The sequence below is a fragment of the Colias eurytheme genome, chromosome 6, assembly GCF_061535395.1.
Source record: "Colias eurytheme isolate Ceu_HAF_F1 chromosome 6, ilColEury1 Martin Lab GWU primary, whole genome shotgun sequence".
Lineage (NCBI taxonomy): Eukaryota > Metazoa > Arthropoda > Insecta > Lepidoptera > Pieridae > Colias > Colias eurytheme.
In genome coordinates this window covers 4,637,669-4,649,277 of record NC_142985.1, presented here as the reverse complement: position 1 = coordinate 4,649,277, position 11,609 = coordinate 4,637,669, and the positions used below count along the sequence as shown (strand labels likewise).

At 32.4% G+C, this 11,609-nt stretch overlaps 1 protein-coding gene across 1 annotated transcript in view; it reads left to right on the top strand.

Moving 5' to 3' along the window:
• Positions 1–8,717: 8,717 nt before the first annotated feature.
• The window catches only part of wdp (Leucine rich repeat protein windpipe), a 34,156-nt gene continuing 31,264 nt past the window's right edge, over positions 8,718–11,609 (top strand). Inside the window, exon 1 of the mRNA XM_090102621.1 lies at positions 8,718–8,970. The gene's annotated coding sequence lies outside the window, so the exon portion shown is untranslated. The remainder of the gene's footprint in view (positions 8,971–11,609) is intronic.

The following is an 11,609-nucleotide window of genomic DNA, read 5'->3' as shown; positions in this document are numbered from 1 at the left end:
ATATTATTATGTAATTTTCTTTAATACACTAATTGGTGTTAGGTTATAGATCAAGTTGGTGTTTATTTATGTTTATGTCTATTGAGGGTTGTTTTTACACGTGTCATGTATTTAATGAATAAATAACAGAAACGCGTAAACTATGTCTTCTTAGTGTGAATTTAAGTGTAAATTAGTTCAACTGAATTTGAAAAGGTCTTGCCTGTTTCTCTAGAGGATTCAAACATGTTAATACCAACCGCTGTGGAATCCCAAAAGACCTTAGACAAATAATACCGACACGTCGTTGAAAATTCATCTGGAACCATCAAAATTCAAAACATAGACCCTGAAAGGAGCCTTAAAAATTGTTTACTTTACTTATTTATTGTTTGGAGTTTAACAAACAACTGTAGTAACAAAACATAATGTGTTTTAAATGAAAGTAACTAATGAGATTGTTATGACCACCTATACTAGCGGCCCTTTTCATAAAACCATTCTCATAAATACATTAGTTAATTAGCGTCATCAATGTCAAATAGCCTGCTTGAATGTCCAGAGAGCGGCCAATTACAAGAGATTAACTTTCATTTTCTGCAATAGTATTCACTAAATGGTTAGCACATCTCCGCGACGGCTTTCTAACGGTCATTTACTAGTGAAACCAAACAATGCAGGGATCACGAACATGGCCATACTAATGCTAATGCCTGGGCTTTTTACCTTGACTCGCTTAGTATGGTGGTTATTAAGGCTTATGAGATTCTAGGATTGCGACTGGATATCTCAATTTGTGCTAAACGGGATATTTATCAATATTTCTAAAGTATAACGTTATTCTTTAGATATGCGTACGTAGAGTTGGTCATTAAACATTTATCTCGTTATGATCATGCATTATTTGAAATATCTTATCGGTTTCTCACAAATATAACGATTAAAACGTGGTTGGTTAAACATTTTCAACCTTGACCTTCTGCTTAAACCAGTCATTGCGCGGAGATAAAAAAGCCATTAAAATCTTACATTTTTAATTAATTAGTATGGTCAATAATAAGTATGTATTTATAATTAAATTTCAAATAATGTAGGTAGTTGGTTTTAGAATGATTTCTTTCGTGGATACAACCACGCTTACCAAAGACGAGATTTAAAATAAAAATTCACATACAATTAATGCGTTTTATTCAATATTTAACACGCATGATAACTCTCAAAGGAAATGGTAGACACGGGAATAAATCAACGGATGTCGGCAACTACAAAACACGTAGGTAGTAAGTTCCGTGCTTATAATACTGAGGCCTTTAGTCGAGTAACCTTTTTTATCGAAAGGTCCTTCAACACTTCTATCTTTCATATTAATTTTATTAAAATTTTAATACATACATAAGTCATTTTACAAAACATGCAGAAAAAGGCGACACTACGCTGGTATTTAAAATTAAATTTACAGTGGAAATCTAACACCACAATTCGCAAGTAATCGTTCATCGTCAAGTAATTTATTCGACAGTTTTAGGCTTATTAACAAAATTAAACATGACATTGAATAAAACATAAGTACGTACTGTTAGTTGTCTGTTTATCCCTCCTTTAATCACGGTAACCTTCGTCGCTATAACTGTCAATTCTTATTTATCACAGGGTTACCATAAACAGTATCAATTTACTTCAAAATTGTAGATAAACTAAAAATAATATTCTATTTATCAAAATGTTAATTGTAAAGGTTCAAGGTTATCATTACTTAATTATCTCATATTAAAACGGCCGTTATAGATGCGTTTATTTAATTTCACACTAGTTAGGGGAGAACGAAGATTTATTGCACACTTAAGTAATTTGTGAAACTATGTGGGGACAATAATTTCATTAGATAGTGGAAATTAGTAAATTGATCAATACATTCACATTGTTTAGAACGAGTTTATCAGGACACATCTGTTTTAATTAATTTAATGTGATATTTTCATGTTTAAACGACCCTTAACAGTACTATTATATTCTGTGCCTTAACTAATAATAAAGTGTAATTGTAATTTACATAAGTATATTACTATCTAGGTACTTGAGTTACATTTCGTAACACATTTATAGAACGTAGGCGATTATGTCGCGGAAGATTTCCAACCAATACCCGCGGCCCCCTCGACGGAAGAACGGAAGAACCCCACAGCCCACTGTTTTAGTCGGTAAGAATCCGACATAACCCACGGCTCCTTCCCCGGGGGCCGTGGGTATCTTTGGAAGATTTCCCCACTTAAAAAAGGCGATTATTTATGCATAAAAAAAGCACAAATTATGACGTTGATACATGTTTAATAAATTAATAAAGTCTTGTAGCCGCTGTGATAATATAGTTGAACCTTGTATTGTATGCCTTGTACCTTTACAATTTGTGTGAAGGTCGAACGTCAAATTTTCTTGATGAAGATACGAGTAGCGTGACAGTGGAATCGTCCATTTCCCAATTTTAGTGGTCATCAAAGGATGAGTGTATCCTAATGTTTTGCAGATGTTAGAAATTATATTATTTACCTCTAAAATCGTAAATTATTATCAACTACATTCCCGCCCGCGGCTTCGCTCGCTTTTTTCAAAGAAAAAACCCGCATAGTTCCCGTTTCAGTGGGATTTCCGGGATAGAAAGTAGCATATGTCTTATTCTGGGTCTTCAGCTACCTACATACCAAATTTCATTGTAATCGGTTCAGTAGTTTTTACGTGAAAGAATAACAAACATCCATCCATCCATCCATCCTTACAAACTTTCGCATTTATACTATTAGCAGGGTCATACCATAATCTGCAACAGAAAACGTACAAGGAACATTTTTCACAACATTTTATGCTTACGTACTGCCTTACATATTGTTGACAAGTCTTTCCCTTCACTTACTTCTAGATTTACGTACATCAAATGTTTCGGAAGAGTTCCTTACCGTTTCCTTAAACGCTTCCGTAACTCAACACCACACTGGCGATTAGCGTATGTGGGTCGCCGTAATAGCTTCGAGTTACACCAACTTACATTAGTTCCCATCTACTTCCATTATCTTGCAAATGTTACAATTGCCTCTGTTATCGTTCGACGACACCTTGTTGTTGTTCGCTGTCAGTGTTACTGGGGTTAGGTTAACGTAGATATTATTTATTTTTTTAAATAAAGTTCACATTCGTTATGAATTTAAGATTACGGGTTACATTTTAAAGCTAGATGGGTCTTCTTCGCTACAATTTCAACCTTATCCATCCAAAGACCAAAAAATATCCGTTTATTTGGTCTTTGGATGAAATATTTATTCAGGTATCACAAGGAGAGACTGATGTTCTTAAAAGATTAAAATTGTTCCTTTTGTCGCGTAAATATATATTACTAGCTGTTCCCCGCGGTTTCACCCGCAGGCCGCATTGCTCCTGTATTTCAAATCGGTCCAGTAGTTCCTGAGATTAGCGCGTTCATACAAACAAACAAACTAAAAATAAAAATTTGTAATGGATAGTGCAAGTTTAACACAACAAAGTATTGCGAGGGATCAAGCTTGTAATAAATAAATATTACTCTCTTATTTATTAAGTCATGTCCTGATTTGTCTTTACTTAACAACTAGGTTAGAGAAACTGATATAATTGAACCATTTTACGAGTTCCCTAAATATTTATAAGTGAGAATACATTAGCCTAAAAGCCTGTACGAGTATCGAGGTTATAACCTTGTCCTTAGTAGGAAGTTTAAAGTTTAATTAATCGATAAATGTTCATCTTATAGAAAAAGTCATTTGAGTGCGTCGCATTTACGATAATGTATTCTGAGCATTATTTAAAATACAATCTGACTTTGAACTTTTTTCAAAAAGGTTCATTATCAAGATCACTTTAGATACATTTGTTTTTGAAGTAAAATCTTATGTTTTTACTATCTGTTGATTTTCTGTCCTTATAATAAGAAGCTTAGTGCTCCTTTTGTGATGATTTCGAACGCCGAACTTGTAAATACTTTTCGGAACTGAGTCTCTAAAATAAACAATCGAAATAACTCTTAAGTAATCAAAAGAGACTGAATACATTAGAAATCATGTGGTACATAATATTACACGCTACATGAAGTCATTATTATTTAAAATGCTGCATAAAAATAGCTGATACGTTGCTGATTCAAATTCCAAAAATAAAACTAAAACTTAATAATACGACGAGAGCAGACTAAAAGTTTAACAACTGTTCTAGTCAGACAAACTATTCTGAAATAGCACTAGTTAAATGAATGCTGCACTTATTTTTAATGTCGTGCTACACAATTAAATAACTTGTTGACAATTTAAATGGACATTTAGCAGTATGCATTTTATTTAATTATGAATAATGACCACTTTAATGATGTGTTACTTCAACAAACATTAATAAAGTTTTACCACGTTTTACATAGGCCATAGCATTATTTTAAATACTATCTAGTAATTCACCCTGGTTGGAGTGTGTTTGTCTTGGACTTAAAACAAAAAAAAAACTATATCTGTCGGTTAAAATATAACAAGTGTTTCCAGAGAGGTGAGAATACTTGATTTTTCATTATTCACTTACTTAGATTACAGATCAGATTAAATTTTTCAAATACTGCTGGGAGAATCAAGAAACTATAATGTGCCCGGTGATGTCAATCATATTGGGAAAATTTTGAGTTTTGACTGCCCAGCGTCAAAACTCAAAACGTATACATTCTTTCAAAATTGTAAGCCCAATATTCAATTTTTTAGACTTAGATCATAAACGCACGTCACATGGTAGTCAATTTTGTAATCTATGTTACACGTGTAACTACTATTTTAAAATTACAGGTACACGCGTATCTTATTTTAAACACGTTTTTTAGCTTTATTGTTTTCATTTTTTAAATAAAATAAAAGAAATATAATGAATATTAAAGTTAACTTTAATTTAATATAAATACATGTTTTAAGTGAAAGTAAATCTGTCTGTAACTCGAGAAGTGCAAAAGATTTAAAGGAAAGCTCGCAATCTTGAAATTCATAAACAGTTAAATATACATACATATTAAAACGAATAAATTATGTTTATATTTAGCTATGCATACAAATTTAATGTATAAAGTATAAATAGTTTGCCGCTGTTGTTTCATTGAACTGAAATAAAAAGTTGAAATCAAAAGTAATTTTGCCTTATGCGGGCGCCTGTTTATAGTACCTGTGGCATTTTTTATCATATAATTATAACGCTACTTATAATATTTCTAGTTTACAATAAGTTGTTTAATAATATTTGCTATCTATGCAGAAAGCTCAATATTATTCGATTTTGCATAATTAGAATAATAGAGACCAATGACAAACGAGGGCGAAGCATCACCTGATTTTTGATACCGTCATATGCGGATGTAAAGCCATTTCTATGTAATATTTATGTGTTTGTGTATCTCTCTGTACCGTCGTTTTCCTAAAACGGATAGACCCGTTTTGATTAAGTAAATATGCTTTTTTAACACAACTGGGTAGAGAATATAATAATTTTAGACAGCATTTACCTGTAAGTGAATAATTTATTTTTGATGCCGTTCCTAAAACATGCCAATTTGTAATCCACTTTTTTAATTTTAACTTTCAATTTCTTCATTGAAATTTGGAACTGTTGAAGCATTTTTCATAGATAAGTGACTAACTATTACGATAACATTATTCTTTTTATTTTGTTAGAGTCAACTATTGTTCAAAATTTTATCAAATTGCATAGACAATACAATAGAATTGCTTTTAAAATATAAAATTCTCTGCCTATTCACCTTGGAAGATGGTAAATTTATAAAAAATAGGTATCTTAAATTAATTTTATGACGATTTTTATATTAATTATATTAGTTTTTTACAACCGCTACAAAAATGATTATTTATAGCATGTTAATCCTCCTATCTAGACATGTATTAATTCGATACTGAATGAACTAATATTAAGTTCGTGCTTATCCTTTTTGCATGATTAAGTAACAAACAGACAAACTTCTACGTCTTGTACACAATAATTATAGAAATAATTTGGAAAATCCAAAAGTGCACGCCTCATAATTTTTTTTTAATAAATATTTATTAATTATTATTTTTGTTTATTTAATAACAATTAAACCACATCGAATCAGACCCTGAAAAATGAAAGGGTTCTATTCCTGAGCATACTCAAGCGTAAGAGAAAAAAAAAGACTCGATTAGTAAAGTATTTCGGTCGCTATCGTGTTAACAAGAAAAAGGATCCGCACATACAGACACACGGACGTCCAAGACAGAACTTTTTTAAACTGTTTTTTAACTAGTTTAAATAACAAAAATGACATCAAAAATATCATGAACGTTAAAAATAGTGTTTTTTTCTTAATATGTGTGTGTATGTATTATCTTACAAGTGCAATGTATGATACATAAAGACATTTTAAGTTTGAAAAATCAGATGTTTTGCGCGAAGTGACAGTAGTACCCACCTCAACGCTTCGCTTATGAGGCGTGCAATTAGAAGCCGCTCACGTAGATTCCGCTTAGATTGAACCGGGATAAAAAAAGGATCGCATAAAAAACTTTTTTCTACAAGATTACTATGTATATATGTAGTTGTCAGTTTACAAGTAAAGTCAGCAAATAAGCCACGTATTATAATTATCTTATTTTAAGATCACAATTTCAAAACTAGTTTGTTTATATGAAGGTCGTTGTATTTTTGTTAACCCTCCGTGAACCACGTGGATAAAAGTTACGTCCTGAACTACGTGGGGTTTCCTGGACCCAATAATCTTTCCACGTTTTTATAGCTAGTATTTATTGTAAATTTGTAATGTGTATATTATTATTATCCCTTGACTATAAGAGGTTAAAAATAAAATAAATTTATCAAATATTATAAACATTTATTATATATTTAGGCTATGTAACAAAAATAGTACTTTTTACCAACTAAAATAAGACTATGTTCGGTTCGGTAAGACTTTAAGAAAAAAAAAATACGTGTGGCACTCGGGGACTGCCGCGGTAAAGATATTGCATGCTATGCCTTCAAACCACACCTCCGTGCCCGTCGGAGTGGGTAGCGTGAGGTTTTTCGTTACGGAATTTCTGGATTCGGTCCCCGCGCTCAAAGCCCGCGATAGAAGCTATGCAATAGCTTAAAAATTAATATCCTGTACATCCTCTTCACTTTCACTTTCAGACTGAATGCTCAAGTGATCCGAGTCATCTTCACTTCCAGGTAGAAACAGCTCATCCGTATCGCTATCATTTTCTTCCATAAGTGCGGATATTATTGCATTTTCATTGATGTGATGAGCCATAATGAGCCCTAGAAACAATTTCAGATAATTTTAAATAATAAAAAAACAAACTAAATAAATATTTATATAAAAATAGTCGTATTTTATCACACCATACTGCTCACCTTTTAGTGAACGTCCCGAACTACGTGGGGTTTCTGACACCCAGCTGCACTTTGACGGCGTCCGTTTACCGCGTCTGCGACGCTATTACTAAACCAATGTCGCTAAGAGGTCTGGCAAGGTCGCAACTCCAGCTACACGAGGTTTCAAGACTTTCGCACAATGTTTGGAAAAGATACAAAGATTTTTTGTATGGCTGGGGTGTATTAAACCCCACATGGTGCACGGAGGGTTAATTAATTTAAACACACACACACACATTTGCTGGTTAGCAGTAGCAGTGCGGTAGTTAGAGAAAAAATAATGCTAGATTTAATTTTTTTACGGATGAATAGTTAACATTTTATCATTTTTTTAGAGTTATAGTTTAGTATTAATTATAGAAAACACTAGCTCAGCATGTAACCTCGCTGGTGATACAACATTTGTTTGAGAACTTTTTAATTTATGGCAACATTATTTTTAGATAAAATAATTTAAATTTAATAGGTACATCTATAGAATGTTAATTGTGGAATAGGTATTTAACCGATTAATTTAAATCGTGAATAAATATTAATTATGTGTCAATGAAAATATACGGTAATACTGAATATTATTAGCATTGAAACAAATAAAAATTGCCATTATTGTGAAATTGAAAACAAGAACGCATTAACGAAACACGAGAATATTTTGCTTATAAGTTATTGCATTTTTGTAATCAGCACAAAATGAAGTATGTAGGTATAATTGCGTCATTCTGTGCATTTCATTAAATTAATTTTAATTACTTTATCTTACATTCTCGTATTCAATTCCAGAACGAAATAATGAGACGATAAAAAATATGAACGATACCCAGCATCCATTTAGTTTATTATCTTATAATAGGAGGTTATCAGTCACGCAAACTACGGTTCTGAGTTCGCAAAAAAAAAAATAAGAAAATACATAATAATAATTCAAATAGCAAAGGTGGTCCGATGTGGTACGAGTACGACACAGCTTGTCTGGACCGGTATTATATCGAAGTTAGTACTTATCCGTGTTATTAAAGGGCGAACCAAAACATTCAGGAGCGAAATCTGGTTTACTTTAAACCAGATTAAGCTACTTTCATATTTCATGGGTCGCTGTAACTGGAACAGTTATTTGTCATACTAAACTTTAATTCTCGAAAAAAAAGAGCTTATCTGTTTTGGCAAGAATTTGAAATTATTGTTCGGGATAGTTTTAGGCCAGTGCTGTGGGCGAGTGCATGTTGATATCTATGTCTATTCAAAGCGTGTTTGCAGGATCGTGCGAGGTGCGAGTTGCGAGCCGCCGAGCCCGCGCCACGCCAGTCTGTACCGAACCACCGACTCGTCGTCACGCCACCGCGTGCCAAACACCGCACAAACGTGGCGTGATATTGAGAAAAAGCCGGCTGTGCACGGGTTGAAAAGTGACAGTGCGTCAGTGTGCAGAAAAGTGTTCGGGAAAATTTCTCTGGACTTACTCAACAACTAATTTCGACTGAACTCGACTACGATTTTACGATTTTTCTTCATACACTCACTGCAATTGCGCGATCATTTTAGGTGAGTGCTGAAATTTTTTGTGTGAATGAAGGTAGTAGCTACAATTAATTGTTACAAAATGTATTTTTTCTATTACGAAATAACAAATTAATCGGCTGTCTATAAACCTCGACTGTTGAACTGAGGAACTGGTTTTCAAGGTTTCCATTTTTACGTTTAGTTACGAGTTACTTTTTTTTTGTTCTAAAAGTGAGCATTTGCGTACCTACACTTTTATTACTTTCTGCTAAAATTAAAACGAGTCGTGCGCTTTGAAGAAAACGTAGGTAATTAGCTGAGAAATAAATCGTTTTGATAATGCCTTTCGGCCGTTGTGTAAACTGTTTTAAATTCCCGTATTTTATTTAATCTTGATTCTTGACATACCTACATTAGAATTACGTATTCAATGAGTGAGTGATTGAAATTTCATATCAGCATTAATGATAGTGATATAAAATTTGTACTTGCATCAATAGATAAAATAGTACCTAAATTTCAATCGAATATTTATTATTTATTACAAATACGATTATTATTATTCGTCATTTCATAATGTGCTAAGTTTCTCCATTTTGTATTATTTCTTTTTTTGTATCTGACAATACCTGTGGACAATACTAATTTGTTACTGTTCATTTTTAATGACTGCAAAATTTTAACATACTTATTTTTAATTTATGCAAAAAATAATTATGATGTAAATGATATTTTACGAATAATGGATAGCTGTTTATAAAATGATAGAATTAATAATTTTAATTTTCTTGCAAAGTTTAACGTAATTGCCAAATTAAGTTATAAAGTAGACCAGGTTAAAATTTGGTTTTGCGACATTTAATATGCACAGAAAAAAAGTTCGCTTCTATTCTTGTAAACGCGTTCATTAAAAGCCGATTGAATTATATTACGCTGTTTGTAAAACCTGTTAAAACACACCTTTACTCAGGCTGTTTTCTTTTTTGATTCCCAAGGCTAGACTTATGTAAAGGGGCCAATGCCCCGTATAACCTAGACGGCTTGGAGTCTGCGCCCGCGCACTTGCAGATCCACTGGCGCAATGGTGGCGTGATAAGTGAATGGCATTTACCTCACTGGTCTTTTGGACCCCGTGTCTAATTTTATTTTCATGGGTTTATTGACATGAAAATTAATTTTACGTATTGCCATGGCAACGTAATCCCGATATCTAAAGTATATGTTCAAGATATTATGTTATTTAATTTTACGGCTGTCGTAATCGCTGGTAAGACTTGACGTCGTTTTCGAAATCGCGTCGCGGCGTTTGTTTTAAGTACGATCAAATCCGGTTGCGGTTATTACGAAATTGTATTAATAAATATAAATATTTTTAAAGGTTTAAAATGAAATGTAATAAAATACAATGATAGGCGCATTTTTAGTTATTCGAATATTATCTAATTAAATAGATACAAAAAAATCAAGTAAATAAACAATAATTAACTATTAATAAAGGCTCATTAAATGTTCCTTATTCAAATTAATTACGTACCTACCTGTTAACAAAAGCAAATTCAAAATAACTGGATATTTCCAATAAACTTGTTTTTCTTAATTACGATAAGAATGTGGTCGTAAAATTTGATAATGCATTAGTTTTATTAATAACAAATCATCTATTTGGATCAAAGTGATTTGATAATAACGGCCTCCTTGGCCTTGTAGTTGATGTCCCCTTTTTGTATGTAGGGTAACCACGAAATCCTCAACATGAAACTATATTTTTGTCTGCGTTATTTATTTATGTATTATTTTGTAGAATAAACAGTTGAAAATTTAAACGATGTGAATTTTAAATTGAATGCTTATTAATTATAATTAAATCTATACTAATATTATAAAGCTGAAAAGTTTGTTTGTTTGAACGCGCTAAACTCGTGAACTCCGGTCCGATTTGAAAAATTCTTTCGCTGTTAGATAGCTCATTTATCGAGGAAGGTTATCATCACGCTACGACCAACAGGAGTGGAGCCACGGGGGTGAAACCGCGCGGAGCAGCTTGTAACGAAATATAGTCTCACAAAATGAACCACTCAAATTAAACATAGATTTCATAATAAACTAGGTACATATTTTTCATCTTTGTATCACTATTTTAAATAAGCACGATGCGTTTGTTTTAATTTGAACAATGTACGTTACATAAACTAAATTCAAATCAAGTTTCCCATTACAGATTATTAAAATATGTATTCATATTAGCGATTTTTATCAAATTCAATTTGGAAACAATTTAACTATAATAAGCAGTACCGGTAAAGTTCAGCGTCGCTCATTAAAATATACAGTTCCCCTAGTGTCGGTGCAAAACAACTCTTAAGGATGTTGCTATTATGATGCCCCCTGCTTTACAAGGGTCGATAGTATTGAATAAACCTTGACCGTGGCTGTTATATAACAAATTATTGTTACGTTCCGATACAGGGACAACTTGTAGGGATTCTAATATCATTAGTATTAGCGTTTTTTCAACCGAATCTGCTTATTGTAATTTGTAGCGTGTACGCTTATCCGTAGAGGGTTTTGCTTTTTATTGTGGTTTTTGGTGTCCTATTTATTTCAAGATCGTTTAAATTTTTTGTTTCTATATTTGTTGAAGTAAATGCTTCTTGTGCTAGTTGCTATCTGTTAAAACATTT